Source organism: Labrus bergylta, chromosome 2 (genome assembly GCF_963930695.1).
Source record: "Labrus bergylta chromosome 2, fLabBer1.1, whole genome shotgun sequence".
Taxonomy (NCBI): Eukaryota; Metazoa; Chordata; class Actinopteri; order Labriformes; family Labridae; genus Labrus; species Labrus bergylta.
In genome coordinates this window covers 13,743,606-13,761,265 of record NC_089196.1, presented here as the reverse complement: position 1 = coordinate 13,761,265, position 17,660 = coordinate 13,743,606, and the positions used below count along the sequence as shown (strand labels likewise).

General features: G+C 39.9%; 1 protein-coding gene across 2 annotated transcripts in view; it reads left to right on the top strand.

Moving 5' to 3' along the window:
- The first annotated feature begins 13,845 nt into the window (after window positions 1-13,845).
- rhobtb4 (Rho related BTB domain containing 4) overlaps window positions 13,846-17,660 on the top strand; it is a 47,261-nt gene continuing 43,446 nt past the window's right edge. The window contains exons 1-2 of one of the 2 annotated variants that reach the window (XM_065965266.1): window positions 13,846-14,134; window positions 14,833-15,012. The gene's annotated coding sequence lies outside the window, so the exon portion shown is untranslated. Of the gene's footprint in view, window positions 14,135-14,158; window positions 14,592-14,832; window positions 15,013-17,660 lie in introns of those variants that run through there. The other variant, XM_065965268.1, reaches the window with a different exon arrangement.

The following is a 17,660-nucleotide window of genomic DNA, read 5'->3' as shown; positions in this document are numbered from 1 at the left end:
ACGACAGGCAGCCAAGTATCTCTGCAATCCCATTTTGCTTATCACTATAAGATAAGAAAAATCAGGTCAGTGAGGAATTGTGTGCTGTTATTCAGTCAGTCAAGCGCTAAGCATGTATTAAACCACAGAGTTGTTTTCTGGTTTGCAGTCAATACTGGTCACATAACATCATCTGACAAGACTGTTGTGAGCCCACACACATGGCAGGTTATGTAACTTATATTTGGTTGGTACCAGCTGACAGTTGTGTCAATGCTGATGGCTGGGTCAAATGTAAAGCCTAAACATGCACTCAGTGTCACACACACATACCACACTCTCTCTCTCTTTTACACACACACACACACACACACACAGTGTACAGTATTTATGAGATCAATGATTTTTAGTATTTCATGTAGCTAACTACACAGGTCAGTGAAATGACAAAGTTGTCAATAGTAGGTCCCAAATGACAAAGATTACAAAACAGACTGGCCCTGTAAAGGGGGGGGGGGGGGGTGATGCATACAAAACACAAGGGATTGAAAGAGCAGAAGAGGCACAGAGCTTTCCACAGAGGGTTGGGAGTAGATAAGAGGAATATGAAATGCATTTTCAGGTCAGCAGTTGTTTATTCATTGTTCACTAAATTGAAAGTTCTGTGTATGTGATGCTCAGGCTCCATACACAGGGGCACTCATTCTGTGCAATTCTACTATACTTGTCAATAGTCGGCTTTTAGGAGTTAACTCAGTTGAGCACACTGTGTTTGGGAGATCAGGCCCCGACAAGCAGTGTTTGAGATATGGATGTGAATTGATAGGGACTCTGTGTTAGTCTTATGTTGTTCAATGTCAAGACGCATATTTGAAGCTCTCGATCTCTGAACAGTTTGTATTCATTTTTATCCCGTGTTTATTTTCAAACCCAATCAGGACCAGGAACTTATGGATAACCAAAATTAGATTATTTTTCCTTGTTTCCATCATAAATACTGTAATTGACGGTAAAATGTCCTGTGCCAAATCCAATCAATTAGTTTTTTTTGTTTTTTTTACTTTATGCTGAACTCTTCCTACATGACTTTTTTTTTGCAGGCCTAAGTGTTTTGTAGCCCATTTTGAGGTGGGCCTATGACTTTTTCATTCTGAATATGTCCTGCAGTGTGCTGGTCTTAATTGGCCTCAATACCTTAAAGACTTGATCTTGTCTTGGCCTCAACCCGCCATGGTTCTTGATCATAACTGGTTCTTGGTTGAAGTGGTCTTGACTAAAACACCACTGTGTATTCATGTGTGAATGTGCATGTGTGTCACGTAATAGAGCAGAATTATTTCATTCATATTCCCTGACTAGAGGAACTTCCACGACTTTCATTGAAAGTCAGAGAGTTGTCAGATTTTTCAGTTTAATAAGAAAATAAAAAACACTGACCATAATGTGAATAAGAAGTCACACAACTTTTAGTTAGCTGTCCAGCTATTAAGACGTGTGTCATATTCTGAATAACAAGTTTGTTAAGTGCTCAAACAAAACTCTTCTTGGGTATCGACCAAGCCCGGATTGTCAAATGTCACGCCACAATACAAGTTCATCCATCAGGACCGGTTATGAGTTTGTGTTTGTGGGTGTTGTTTTTTTTACTGTGACAGATTTTTCGTTTGGTGTGCATACCACAGTGTGAAAATCTTTTAAGGCTATTTGTTTGTCTGTTAGCTCATTATTTTGCTGTACGGAGAGCAATTTATCCCATGCCCATCCAGCCTTGTGGAGATGCCTGCATGGGCGTGAGTCTGTGGCTAAGCCCTGCAGGGATGGAGCCTCACCAGGGGGGATGAAGGGCCTAAAGCCCCTCCAGCCTGCTCCCACAGACACACCAGCTCTCTGACAAAGCAACTATAGGAAACAGGCTCCCACAGACCTGCTGTATAAATAGATCTTCCATTTTAAACACACTGAAATGGGAAGGAGGGGGGGATAACAAATTGACGGACCAGAAAAGCTGCCTCTGCTGACTGACAGATGCACAGATATGAAAAATGTGGCATTAAGGCAGACAAATACTGAGATGCAAATCAGAACTAGGTCGAATTGCAATTGAGCTGCAAATAGCATTTGTTAGTAATTTTGTACGGTATATTCATTGGCACTGTATTGTAAAAGCATCAAAAGATGGGGAGATTATTATTCTGTATGTGATTTTTTTCATTTAGTTTTTTGCAGTCACTATTTTTATTCGGCCCCTTCTGGGCAACTTAAATGAGTTTTGGACATCACTTTCATATACTACCAGCCTTCAAATTAATCTGGCAAACTTAACTAAACACCCAGCAATGAAGGAGCAGCATTTATTTTATGTTTTATTCCTACTTACCGAGGAAGTTTAAGTCAAATAATATACATATTCTATCTCTATTTTTTTGGTCTCTTAGAATAGAATAGAATTACTTTATTGATCCCAAACTGGGAAATTGTGGCGTTACAGCAGCAGGTTGTCCAAACACACAATATTAGCAAATCTAAACACAATATAATATTAAATACAAAGTAAATAAGCACTAAAAATATCAAAACTAAGAATGGGAATATATACAACCAGGATTTAACTTAGCAATATATACAACCAGAATTTAACTTAGCACATAAACAACCAGGATTTAACTTAGCACATAAACAACCAGGATTTAACTTAGCAATATATACAACCAGGATTTAACTTAGCAATATATACAACCAGGATTTAACTTAGCACATAAACAACCAGGATTTAACTTAGCACATAAACAACCAGGATTTAACTTAGCAATATATACAACCAGGATTTAACTTAGCAATATATACAACCAGGATTTAACTTAGCACATAAACAACCAGGATTTAACTTAGCAATATATACAACCAGGATTTAACTTAGCACATAAACAACCAGGATTTAACTTAGCAATATATACAACCAGGATTTAACTTAGCACATAAACAACCAGGATTTAACTTAGCAATATATACAACCAGGATTTAACTTAGCACATAAACAACCAGGATTTAACTTAGCAATATGGAACAGGTGGAACAGGTGGAACAGGTTAAGTAGAAGAGAGACAGGGTGTGTAAATAAATGTGATTCCATCATGATGATTATAATTTTAGGAATGTGGAGTGACTGAAGAGATCTCATCCAGTCAGCAAACATGCCCCAATGATTACACGTAGGTAGAAACAATTTAATCTGAACCTTTCCCTTTGGGGTAAAATATCCTCCATAAAAATGATGGTCTTCCCCAAACTATTTTATTTACTAAACATGCTGCCAATCCAAATACCTGATAATATAGACAAACAAGTTAATAAACACATACATAATTTTTTATGGAGTGGACACAAGGCACGATTTTGACAGTTAGATCTCCCTTACCCGAGCCATCCTGGGCTAATATCGAGCAGCACTTAATCCTACCCGCTCAGTTGAAAGACGCTATACATATTAAACAGCAAGGTGTAGTAGAACAACACCCTTGTCTGAGTTTCATTTACCACATCTGGAGGAAGATTCATAAAATTACCAGGCAAGCTGTATTACAGTCTCCATGGGTACCCATTTGTGATAATCCTTTTTTAACTATAGGTAAGAAGCCGATCCAATGGAAGGAGTTGCATAGAAGTGGCGTTTCTAAAGTGGCTGATTTATACACAGAGGTTGGATTCAAATCAAATAATGATCTGAAAGCAGCGATGTCTCCTGTCAAATTACCTTGGTGGAAATATTTCCAATTAAGAAGTGCTGTCGTATCCCTCAGGAATAATAGTAAAAAGAACCCGTCGGCAACACATTGGGACAAATGCTTACTAGAACGAGATCGATCTAAAATAAACACACCTGGAATCTATAAAGAACTTATTAACAAGATAACATCGAACTTTAAGGGAACAAGGAGACTGTGGAGTACAGATTTAGGGTGCGACATAACTGAAGAAGAGTGGGTTGAGGTCTGGCGCAGAGCCCATACAGTCTCCAAGGATGTTTCACTGAAATTAACACAATTTAGAACCGTGCACCCATACCACTGGACCCCTAGTAAGTTACACAGAGTGCCTGTCTGTCTCAGACAGACAGGCACCTGCTGGAAATGTTCATCTAAGACAGGGACCTACCTGCACATGGTCTGGGATTGTATAAAAATTAAGAGCTTCTGGGTGTCAAAAAGTAAGTGAAATAATAAGTAAGTAAATAGACCCAGTCCCTGCAGTTTGCCTGCTTGGTGTAATTTCCAGACTCGAATCTCAAACTAACAGCAAGTGGCTGACTACAGCTTTTGCAGTCGCTAAAAAGCTAATATACTGTAGATGGAAAGACGCTTCAGCTCCCACCACCCTAGACTGGTATAATGCACTTGGAAAAATAGCAAAACTGGAAAAAGTCATATACAGCAACATAGACGCTGTGCACAAACATGACATAATCTGGGGCCCTCTCTTTTATGATATGACTCTTTACTGACTCTGATCTGCGATTGAACAACTGTACTTGAGTCATAAATGGGAAAAAAATAATAATAAAAAGAAAACTTGCAGGCAGGCTTGGGAACATATAGCTTCTGAATAATTTATGTTAATTTTTCCTTGTATTTTTTTCCCATTGCCTGTTTCTGTTTTAATTTAAAAAAAAAAAACCTTCAATAAAAATAAAGAAAAAAAGAAAAAAAGAAACAGTTTAATCAGGCAGAACTGTTTTCATACTACAACTTTAAGTTAAGCCGTACCAAAACCACTAATCTGTGAGCTGCTATGAGCTTCTGTGCAATATTATCCTCGATCATGGAAAGCCAAGCCCACACATGGCATGTTAGGATAGTCCACTCACCCTGGAGCCTCTGGTTTGTGTGGAAATGTTTCAACATACAGTTCTCACTAATTAACTCTCTGAATCCCAAACTTATCTGGAAACCTAGTTTAAAAGCAAGACAAGTGGATGATCCACAGTTGAAGAAAGATAAGGGCACAGGTACAATGTTGACAGACTGTAGACATTCCTCTGAATGAAAGGGCAGTCAAAAGATTTTCATTTTTCATTTAAAGGTGCTTTGCCCCTTTACACATGCACTTTTTCAAAGATTGACTGTATAAGGAAGTGAACATAGACAATGTGACTTCAATAACTGGTCTGTGGACCATGGTTTCAAAGCCTTGACTTGGCATTTGGCGGCTTGCTTTGTTTTTGTTCAAGCCACGGGTTTCAATATATGGCATGAAGGTGGATATGGCCAGGTGTCTGTCTTTGTTGAAAGGTTGCTTTAGTATCACCTTTTATTCACACATGGACAACCCTTAAGCAAAGTCTGAGAGAATGCAGGTTCAATTCAATTCAATGTTTAAGAAACTTACGAAATGGCTTTGTAAAAACTTTGATTTTTGTTCCATGAGTACAATATGAAGCCACGTTAGACCCATACTCAGTGACACATAATGTCCATGTGATACAAATGTTTTTAGTTGTGGCCCTGTAGGGGACTGCATCATGGTCACAGAACTAGCTCAGGCCCATAAGGGCTGATTGTTAACAAATAAAACATGACTGCTCAGTGAAATTGTGAATTTCTCTCAACCACTGAAATCCAAAATTATTATGCCACCAAATTTGTTAAAAAACAGGAAGCAAATGCAGGGTTAGGTGAACCAACCATTTATGTACAGTGCATGGTAGAGCAGCCTTTAAAAGGCCTTTCCTGATCTCTCCACACACACGCTGCACAGCCCCAACGTCACTCAGAGGCCATGGGGAGACACAAGGACTTAAGTGCATTAGAATAGAGTAAAATAAACATGATCAGACCTTGCCATCTGCACTGGCATGGCATGGTTGCCTAGCACTGGGCACTGTTTGGATTGTGTGACGTTGATGTGCTGACGTTGTGGTGTGTGTTTATTCCTGTGTGTATGTGGCAGTACGTGCAGATGGCACCAGTCAAATGATGATGGATTCATTTTTTCAGACGATTTTCCAAATAAAGTCAGGACTTGGCTCAAATTGTTTCAGTTTATGACAGTGTGTTTGTGTGTATTTATGAGATTGATATTTTCTAAAATCAGATATTATAACAGTTGTAAAATCCTGGGCTGAGGGTTTTGTTTTCATCTCACACCTCTCTTTCACAAATAGAACAGATAATTGTAGATCACTCTTAGTCAAGGGGGTCTGCATTATGATTACAATTTTGAAACTTTTCATTCTCAGTGTGTCCATCTCTCATACGTGAACACTCCTCTCATTACCTCTATAGCGTGTGGGTGAGAGAGTCTCAAAATAGAGTCCCAGTAATAATAACCGCAACATCCTGGCAACCCATATCATTGTGCTCTGTCAATGAGACGGTTAATAGGGTTACTATGAAAGAGATGAATTAGAGTCTGCAGGGCGTGACTTGAATTTAAAATACATAAACATTTCCATCAAACATTGGTATCTGCCTGTGTGTGTGTGTGTGTGTGTGTGTGTGTGTGTGTGTGTGTGTGTGTGTGTGTGTGTGTGTGTGTGTGTGTGTGTGTCAGTCAGAGAACGTGCAGGCAAACTGACACTGCAGAGACGTCATACAGAGGTTAACTGGTTCAACAAATTAAAACTTTATTTTTACAGTGACATACTCAGCAGCAAAGAAACAAAAGGGATTTTTTTAAAGAATATATAAATAAAGGTATTTATTATTAAATCATCAACTTTATCTGTGGTAAAACTAAATGGTAACTGGCTGGTTTCTAATGTTACCAACAGTACCAGAACAGTGGGGCCACTTTTCTGCAGCACCTGCAGTGCTCCAACAGAGGCTCTTCAGTTCAGCTTGTGTGCATGTGCCTGGTGTGTTAGTGCATGCGTGTGTGTCTGTGGGGAGGGGAGGTGGAATTGGAGTTCATCGATAAAGGCAGTGTTTGTTCTGAAAAGTTGAGCAAGCCTCAGTCTGTGAAAGTACAGGACAAGGACGAGACATTTTACTGAAACAAAGGTTATCTATTTGAAATGTCAACCTCATTCTTCGAGAGAGTGTGACTTTTATCCTTGTGGTCAGGAGAGCTGCAGGTCAACAGCATGCTAAGTTGTTAAGTAACCTCTTTAAAGCATGCTTTAAATAAGTCTACCTTGCACATGGTCTACAGTATGTTCACAGCAGTAACAATATTCTCCATTTGTCATTGGCCCATCATACTCTTTTCCGAGTCTTGATTTTGACAATATCATTGTAGTAATATGAACAACTCAGAACTGTAAGCTCCTAGTATTCTGAATTGTAAACAAAAAGATTTGTTAAATTTTGAAACATTTACTCTCAAGCTCCAGCTGTTACTACTTTAAGCATTTTGAATTTTCTATTAAATCCAGAAGTAAACATAGCGTTAAGTGAGATAACATACACTGAGTTCTTTAACACTCACATTTTTCACATCAGAGGAGCTGAACTGCAGGGATGGCCTACTGACCTCTTTACAAAACAAATTCTCCAGCTGTTCTGTCACTCAACATTAATGAGCTTACACCACGAGTGAACACACATTAAACATGTGCCCAAATATACCCACACGTCCACTCATAGACTGTAACAGACTATAACTCATGGAAGAGTGGAAGTTTAGCTGAATGGCCCCCGACTCATTTATTAGTTCATCTTATCTTATTTTATTCTCCGGACATTAACTTCTCAGAATCAGATGTAAAACATCCTTTGAAAAATGTGCATCATGGTGTTTGAGGGAGAAATGATATAAATGTGAGACTATGATTCTGACTGTTATATTAAACTTTAGTGCATGATTGGTCAAAAATATGACGGATTAACTCAACTCTGACTGTTACTTTATCATGGAGGTTGTAGAAGAAGTATAGGAAGACGGAGGAAGAGGGGGAATATTATCAGGAGATACAAAAACGGCAAAGGTTGCATCTACCGATTTACTCCTGTCTTCTAATTCAGGATCTTTTAAAGGGACAGTGCGCAGCTAGTTAGCTGAGCCACAATTACTATGAGCTAATTTACATCTGTAGTCTGCAGGAGACAGAGACATCGTCTCTGTTAATAAATAAAAAGTACATATATAACCACTTTACAACAGCATGTAATTAATCCACAGTGAAATTCACCATTTTTTAAAAAACAATAATAGGCTAAGGGCACTACACTTTAAAAAACGACATGATACATAACCACTACACAGCAGTCTCAAGTTACCCCACAATGGCATAAATGGTACAATATTAATCCATTAAAAAGCTGCAATACAAAAACAGCTGTACCACAACATTAGCTATACCTTCAAAGCTACACACCAACAATACCACAATAACACATCATACTACAACTTTATCATGCAGAGGTTATGAAAGTTCATGTGTTTATGTGGGATGAGGACATGATTGACAGGACAGGTACTTTTTACTTAGTACCTGTCTCCACCACTCATCTGGCCTCCCGCCTGCCTGCCAGGATTCAGTAAATTATATGTGATTAAACACAAAGTGGTAAATGGAGCAGATGTACAAACACTGCAATCTGCTCGTTTCTTTTGAGAAAACTGTTAGACCTCCAACGCAGAAAGCCAGTGAACCATACACCTGTCCATTAAGGCCAGTCACACTGCATGCCTGTGTGGATGGATAGAAATTAGGGGGGAGGAGACATTTAGATATAAGAGAAACCAGAAGAAGAGAGAAATAACATTTTCTTCAAGTAGCACTTTCTTTGGCTAATGATTCACCTGTACAGAAAATGTCTCTGGCTCTTGTTAACATAACATTTACATTGTATACAAGTGAGTTTTTAAAGGCCTAGACTTTGTGTAAATACACTTTACCTCTGTGTTTTATCAGAGTAATGAATGCCTTAATGACAAAGACTTTAATAGCTCAATAATATGAAGCCCTACGGATAGTCCTTCAAACCACCTGCTCGCTGATGAGTGTCATAAATCAAATAGACAAGAAGAAGAGAGAAACATGAAAGAAATTAGACAGCATGAATGTAGGAGAGAAAAAAGTGGAAAGAAAATGAAAGAGGAGTAGAGAGGTGGAGGAAGAAAAACAGATGAATATTGAGTAAATGAGATGGGCTCAAGAGTTTGTCTGGGGAAAAACAACAACCAACGGATGTCAGGGCAGAGGTAGCTGTGCTCGTCCCTGTTTCCATGGCAACATGAGTGTGTGCTGTCGACGTAGTGACGCTGTTCAGTATTACGCCTTGGCTCTTCTGACATGAGCCACACATGCCAATACCCAGCTGAAAGCCCGAGCATACGTCTGCAACTATTCATAGCACTCAAGTGACACTAGAGAGCGACACAGGCAGAAGACCTAAACCAGGTGTCCACTGATCCAGCACTGTATGAAGACCCCATCAGTCAACACAAAAAAAAATACACAAATCCTGGATTTCTTGAGCTCTCTAGGCATGCATACAGTATGTCATTCAAGTTATAGGAGAAGTAATCTACACACACCTGATGGGGTCATGAGAGGTCAAGTCGAATTTGATGTCAATTCAGGTACAACAGCCAGGTCTGTTGAACCAAAATAAGACAAAAAGCATGGCAAACTTATAATAAAAATGACATAATTACTTGATAAAGAAAACATATTCCATTCCAGTAAATGTGGCGTAAAATGACTCCAACCAAGTACCATCTGGAGATACAGAAGGTAAGGAGTATTACAGAGTTTACAGGGATGTTTTTTTCTTCTTCTAAATCTACAATTCCTGGAGAGTCATAATGAGGACTTGTCTTTGGTTAATATGTACTATGGGACTCCAGTGGCCAACAATTTGTGGTTAAGTAGAATCCTGGTGCTAGAGATGATTGTCTTTTCTCTTTCTCTGACTCACAGCCTTTACTTGTTAATTTCAGTCGTACCCTGTTATAATCGGGGAGGTTATAGGGAAACTACACTAAATGCGTCAGTTTTCTGCTTTCTTTTCTTTTGTCGTCAAACTTACATTTCATGTAAGTGCACAACATGTCACATTCAGGAGCAATGTGTAACTCTGACACGTAACGTTTTAAAACTTGTGCTGCTGTCCAAATTCAAAACATTGGAGAGAGCTGTCTCCCCCTGCCCCGTCCTCCCTAGAATCAATGCACATAGGGATTGCCATGTGACGGACACGGAAGCTTCAGTGTTTAGCCAGCTCCGCATCAGTTTTGAAACTTTTCTGGGTTCTAACTTCTATCCATATTTCAAAAGCGAATCCAATATTAATCCTAGTTTTAGCACGTTTCTGGTCGTAGAGCCTATTAGAAAAATGCCAAGGCTTTTTAGGTCGGATAGAATCAGTTTTATCTGGACAAGTTTGCTCACTTCATTTGTTGCAACACCTGGTTTGCCGTTTACATGGCAAACCGAGAGGCGTCCAAAACAACTGTGTGTGTGTGTGTGTGTGTGTGTGTGTGTGTGTGTGTGTGTGTTTGTGTGTGTGTGTGTCTTAAAACTGCCTACCTTCTAAATCGTTCCATGTAAAAGCAGAATACATCACTTTATCATTTAAAAAAAAAGTTTTCTATTTTGCTCAATTACAAAATATATTGACACAAATAAAAAAAAGATATTATACAGTGCAGGAAGAGGCAGTACACTGCATTGTACTGTAAATAAATTATAATTAATACATGATTATTTTCACTTCTTTAGTTTGTTCATATTTGTGGTATTCAATATCATAAATACAATATCTTAACAAACCAGAGCAGTCTGATGCTGTGAATCATATCAGTTGTAAAATCTCATTACATAATTGTTCACAAATCAATAAGTGTGCTGAATTGAACACTCCTGCATATGATGCTAGTTCACCTTCACAGCACACTGCCCTGTACGTGTTCCATTTGGCAGGAGGGCTGGAAATACCAAGTCAGTGCCCCCTTTGTGAGCGATCGTTCAAGCTCAATTGGTACTTCTGTAACACTGCTTTGTCAGAGAGATCAGGCAGAAGAATAACAGACACTCGGAGGCAAAGACAGGCCCATTGTGGCTGCCCGGTACACAAAGTGAGATGACATTGTGGTCATTCGGTGGCTGGTGTCAAAGGCCATTGTGGCTCCTGACATGCCACAGCGGACTTACAGAGTTGCTGAATGAAATCGATCTGAGAGGGACAAAGATCACTGTTTTGTGTAGCCGTGCATCAGTGTGTGAGTTTTGTATTGTTTGTTTATATGTGTGTGGTAAGCGCTGTGTGCTGTTTGTTTGTTGAAATTTAGCCAACGCAGGCCTTTCACACCGTTGGGATCAGCAGTTTGCCCCCTCAGGAGAGAGAGAGAGACAGACAGAGAGAGGTGAACATGTGGAAGCCCCCCATTATGCCCCTTTTGTGCCCATGTGGCTGCATCAATAGTGCTATAACAGAAGCTTCTGGAAATGTAAAAGTGCTGCATAAGACACTTTGAGATAAAGGTTTAGTACACCTGTCTGCAACAGGAAGATGAAAGGGGATAATGAGCCTAAAAGAGAAGCTGTGACCTTTTATGTATATCAGCAGAACTTAGATAGCATCATATGTGGAATGGAAATAAAGCATGTTTTTATTTAGTGTTTACAAGAGCAGTTTATCCATAAAACATCCCCACAATACAGTGTGTTTGTATCAGTGTGATGAATCCTTAGTCTGCCGGCCACAGTCTGAGCTTGGTTGCCTAGGACTTGCATGCATGCTGAGGTAGGAGCAAGTCCAGGCAGGTCTCTCTGTTCCCTCCACAGGACAATGGCTTCTTCAGATGCTTGGCTGAGCAGGAGTCTGAAAGACGCTGTGAGAGAGAAGAGGCCTCTCACATCCCCTCTGTTTTCTGACATTTACGCTTCTGCCAAGTTCAAAGTGCAAACACAGAATGGGATTTTTTTCTTAGAAATGCTTAGTGCTTTTCTGACAGCTTCAACAAACAAGTAGGCTTAATAATTAAGAATAATAATGAGGACGTTTATCATGGCTTGTTTCTAAGTGTGTTTAAAGGCTTTATTTTTTGATCCAGTAGATGTCGCCCTTGAGCACCAGCATGAAACCAAAACAACTTGCGGTGCATTGTTGTGTTAGCATGCTAATGCTAGCGATCTTTATTATGCTCGTATCTTCACACTGCATGTAAATTTACCCGAAATGAGCGTGATCTAGAAACGCAGTTAAGCAGTGAGTACAGTATGTTATTCTTCTTTTCTCTAGTCCCTCAATTAAACAACTTTTATTCGCGAGGGAAGGAGTCAGCCGCCGTCCTGGCGATGTAAACAAACTGAAGATATGACTCGGAAAACTCGGAAAACATCACAGACAGTGGGACTCGGGTGTTACACTCATTGTATACAGTCATTACTCACAGAGTTATTTTCAGAGGATATATTTGATTTCTATTACATTTAAGAGTGAAAAATCGCATATAAAGCCTTTAATGCTTTTATGATTTGACTAGATATCCACAACAGACTTCAGCACAAACCCTGAAAACACCAAGAGTCTCAAGGCCTCACATAAGGTGAGGCCTGTTGACAAGTAGTGAATATTTCCCTCATGAAAAAAGGGGCCCAAACAACAGAATTTGTATTGTAATTGAGTTCCTTATGTTTTGTCATTTGTCAAGTTTAGTCGTAGCCACCTCAATTGCAGTTATGATGGATTTAGAATAAAGACAGTTGCATGTTTGCATTATGGTCATTGGGAAATAACTGGATGTCTTGTTGCAAGCAAAATCCCCTGGATTGGAGAAGAATATAGGACAGCTCAATATGTTCAAGCTATGTTTGTGTTGATGCCGTAAAGTCAATTGTTTCAGAATAGATTCTGTCGATCTGCTTGGCATTTCCTTGGTATCAGTATCTGAAGAATCTGATCAGTTAATTGGAATACGCTCAAAATTATTATTCTCCTTTTGATTTGCAAAAAATATATATATATATATAGTATGTATTAACATTTACAAGACTTAATAACACAGACTGGGCACGCACATAGCACAGGATTTACATGATAAAAAACTTTGTAAACAATGGCTGGATGCAGCATCCACCCTGGGTGTTGTCGCACTGTACTACACAACAGTGTTTTTCCAGATTTAAATATCCACTTAAATAGTTTCAAAATGAATTGGGCAGGGAAAAACACCCTTGTCTTTATAAAAACAAAGTTATTAAATACTTTGATTTAAAGGCTTATGTGGGTGGTGTAATGTCATGCAAAGTTGCAGAAACAGGCAGGTTCAGCAGGTGGACATGATGACTCAGCAGTTTGAGCCACTATTCAAGGAGGAGCGACTTTGAAACTGTTGAGGAGGTAGCCGAATGACCATCCCTCCTGAGGTGCTCTTGAGCAAGGACTATCAACTTCCAAGTTCCATCATCAAATTAAATCAGCGTAAGTTCATTTCTGCATCATTATTAAGTGTTTCTTTAGAAAAATACATCGAAAAATATACATATCTTAATAAATAGGCTACATAAAAAAAAGAACAGACATAATAATAATAATTCTCGTGCCATTGGGTATTTTAGTGCTTTGCAAGGTGCATGTTTAAAAAGTAGACCAGTCTTTAGGATATTGAATCAGTAATCTGTTGTACACAGCACCCTCTTTTTGTGTAAACAAAAAAATAACCTTGTGTGTGAAACACTTCCTGTAAAAGGGGCACCTAAAATGTTATTACGAGTTAGGTGTGCTCCTTTTTTTCTGTTTTAACAGGTTCCCACTTGCTTGGAAAAATAGCCTATAAAAAAATAAGGAATTTTTATTCGTGTTCTCAGAAGAATTGTCGTAAAAAAACAAAATAATTTCGCTGAACTATATTTTCACAACATGCCAAGCACAAATACAATGCATTTGAGTGCCTGAGTATTACGCTCTTTATCCCTAAAGTAATATGATGGATATGTCAGTGCACACTGTCCGGCCTGGAGGTTGGCACAGTCTCCACTTTATGAATGGATGGGTGTGGTACTGCTGCCTATGTCGTCACTGCGCTCGCGGACAGACGCTAGCGTGCTGTGGGTGAAGGCTGGTCTACAGTGAGGCATATCTGGGCTCCGCCACCGCTTGGGAGAGACAACGAGACAGGGAGAGGGGAGGAGAGGAGAGAAAGAGAGAGAGAGACAGACAGCGGAGGCAGCCCACTCCCCAGCGAGGACTTAACTTCTGGCGACAATTTGGTGAGACAGAGGGGGGCTGAATAGAAACAAAAGGCAAACAGACTTTTACTTTGAAATGTGCCACAATAATATTTTTCATGTGACTATAGACTTGATGAAAATTATTAGAGATGATATAAGATGGCATCAGAAGACAGATGTGATGGGGACGAGCTGATCAAAATTCGGGGAATAATCCCTCATGCTTCCGTGTCAGTCATTATTTAAGAAAAAAAAAAAAGTCTCATCCAGCAATTTCGGGACGCATTGGTGTGTAAGAAAAACAAACAGACAGACAAAAGAAAGTGGAGGCAAAGGTCCCCCTCCTCAATGTGCTCCCTCCTTGTAGGTGTGACAGAAACAACAAAGGGACGTGGAAAAAACTCGCATCAGGACCACAGCCCAGACGGATCGCAGAGCACAATAGCTGCAAACAAGAGCATGTCTGCAGGTTTTTGCAAAATGCAGCAGTCTTCATGTAATTACATTCCTTCTGGCGTCTCTCAGCTACAACAGTCGGGAGTGTTTTTCTTCTGTCACTTCTGGCAGATATTCACCAAACACATGCGCTTAGAAAGCAAACCGATCATTTGATCGCGTTCAAGTCCGGACTGAAACGGAGCAAGTGTTTTTAAAAAAAATGCAAGTTATGATTAAATGTTGTCATCCAGACCAGAGGAATGCTCTGAACTGATCGCATGTGTGTTTGTGCCTTGCAGTTTAATGGGGAGAAGCAGTAGACGAGCGCTGCTGCCCAGAATAAACTGAAGAGAGAAAAGAAGCGGAGAGAGAGGGGAGAGAGAGAGAAAGAGAGAGCGAGAGCGAGAGAGGTGTGAACTGAAAGTGGACGTCGAGCCGAAAGAGACCTGAGCTGATTCCAGAGGTGAAAGTCTTTAAAGGTAGGAGGATTTTTTTTTACACATAGCCTACTCTGTTTTTCTAACGATGTAGACAGCATACTATTCGCAACAGCACGCGCTATACAAAGCAGACCACATGTGGATAGACAGGCGAGGGGTTGCATAACGGTTCACTAAGTTTCTGTTGTGCTCAGTTTTGGACTTGCAGACGAGACTGACGTCCAACTTGAACCATCTGGTTTCCAAATTCTGTTTACAGTAACCAAAGTGACGCTTTTTCGCGGATGTAAACTGAGACTTCTTAAGGCATCTTCTTCCCCAACTCTTCTTCAGCGGTCACTTGTCTGCATCGATGTCTGCAAACCCTCAAAGCAATATAGAACGGCGCTCATGTCATCCTAAGTTAATTGTCTACAGCAAATATTGCGACCTGTGTAAAAACAGTGAGGTTTATTTAACTCAACAAGGGCGTGTCACTTTACACCACCTCAGAAAGTCTGGGAATAGCCTATTGTTAAATTCTGGTAGCGTCTGCCTTAAAGGAGTATAGTTTCCCTTTATTTTGGAAGTAAAAATGATTTCTATTTATTTTCTGCGGTTCTTGTTAGTAATTTAACAGGGAGAGTTATTCAGTTTGGACTTTAAGAGCTATTATACAATATTACTTGACTTTTAGCCCATACAAAATATAAAAAGGATGGAAAAAGTCTACTTAAAAACCTGCCCCCGACTACATATTTTCTAGTAGAATACATAGGCTATAGGCTACGGTATGCACTTAATATGATTCTGGATATTTAAAAATGAAAGAACAATGTCAAATTACTAACATTACAACAAACTTAACATCAAGCTTTTCTTCAAATATTCAACACTGGGTTTTAAAAAAATAAAAATGAAAAGCTGCAAATGTCTTGTCATTGCCCGGGTCTGCTTTAAACTACTTGAATCAGGTTCTCTTCGGTGATACAATAATCAATCAGTGAGTCAGTGTGTGCTTTTCAAAAGTCTGGTGTACTTGGCCTAGTTAAACATAGACTCAGATATCTCCACCACCTGCAGCCTGGATGAGAGAGTCCAGCTTGAGAACATAGCTGAAGAGTTGAGTCAGTACACTGAAGCACACAAAGGCTGAAACATCCGAGGAAACATAAAAATGCCACCCAGATATCAGTTCCACAACAATGACACCCAGAGTCAAATATTTTCCATTTTTATGATCCAGTGTCTTAATTTTTCCCCTTTTGCTGTTAGCCGGAGAACAGATGGTGGGTGTTGGGGGAGGGTCTGATGGAGCTGACATCAGTTCCTCCGCTCGATCCCACTCCTCTGTGTTTTTTTCACAACTGTGGAATTTGAACCGTTCTTTCTTTGGGGTGAGGCTCGTCGCTCTGTCTGAGTAGGTTGAATTGAGAGAAGGCTGAGTGTGTGTGTGTGTGTGTGTGTGTGTGTGTGCGTGTGCGTGTGCGTGCGCGTGCGCGTGCGTGTGCGTGTGTGTGTGTGTGTGTGTAAGTGTCTGTGTCGGTAACTGGGGCTTTCCAGTAGGATTGCACACCAAACATTCCTGGCTGCTGGAAGGCTGACTAGTGGGCCAAGTCCACACAGCTGGGAGTCATATAAGAAGCTGGGTCTTTGTTTGGGTCAAGCAACATTGCACACACTCACATTAGGTCACATGCGCACACATGCTGACAGACAGAAACTAACACATCATAGAGTTTGCATGGAGACCACACCCCCTTTTAACTGGATCTAGACGTATTGTTTGTGTGTGCATGCAAGGATGATGAGTTCTAATTATTCAAGTGCTAAAGCATTCCTCGTAGAAAATGCTTGCACACACATACACATACATGTACGCCAACACAGGCATTCTCACAGAGTAAAAAAAACAACAACTAACAGAGACTCACAGTTAGCGTACAACAGTGTTGTCTTCTCTTACCAGCACCACATGATGTTTGTCCTCTTAAGTAAGTTTTGGATGGAGAGAAAGCATGGTTGGGGGGAGTGTGTGAGAGAGAGACAGAGAGAGAGAGAGAGAGAGAGAGAGAGAGAGAGAGAGAGAGAGAGACAGAAAGAAGTGGGTGATTGTGCTGGTGATGGCAACTGTACAGTTTGTTTCTTTCTTATTGGCTGCCTCTTTGCTTGTTTTTTTAAAACAGTGAGCAAAGAGAGTGTGTGCAGAGCGAGACAGTCAGGGGAAAGTTTAAGAGAAGAGAAGAGAGAGGGAGAAGAGAAAAACAGAGGAGAATCATGTTTGAAAATGAAAAAAAGAAATTAAGCTATGGAGAGTGGAAGGAAATGGAGGAAAAAGGAGTGCGGAAAGAGGGACACAGAGGGGTCGCTGGCTGAGAGTAAATTAGGATAGAGCAGGCTGAGGGAAAGGGAGAGCTGTAGAGAGGGAGCAGATGTCAGGCCCTAGATTGCATTTGACTGTAAACATGATAAATCAGAAGGGAAAAACACATTGCTTGAACCATCTTTCACTTTGCATTTTTTTCCCTGCTTCCTCTTTAAAGTTTGAACAGGATTTAAAAAAAAAAAAAAGATTAATAAAGTGTTATATTCTGCTCTTAATGTACTCACAAGACACAGAATATCTGTTTCTACCCAACCGGGTATTCAAGTTTAATGAAACTCTTCACACAGGTACATTCAACCGGACTGTGACATGCAGCTCTCCT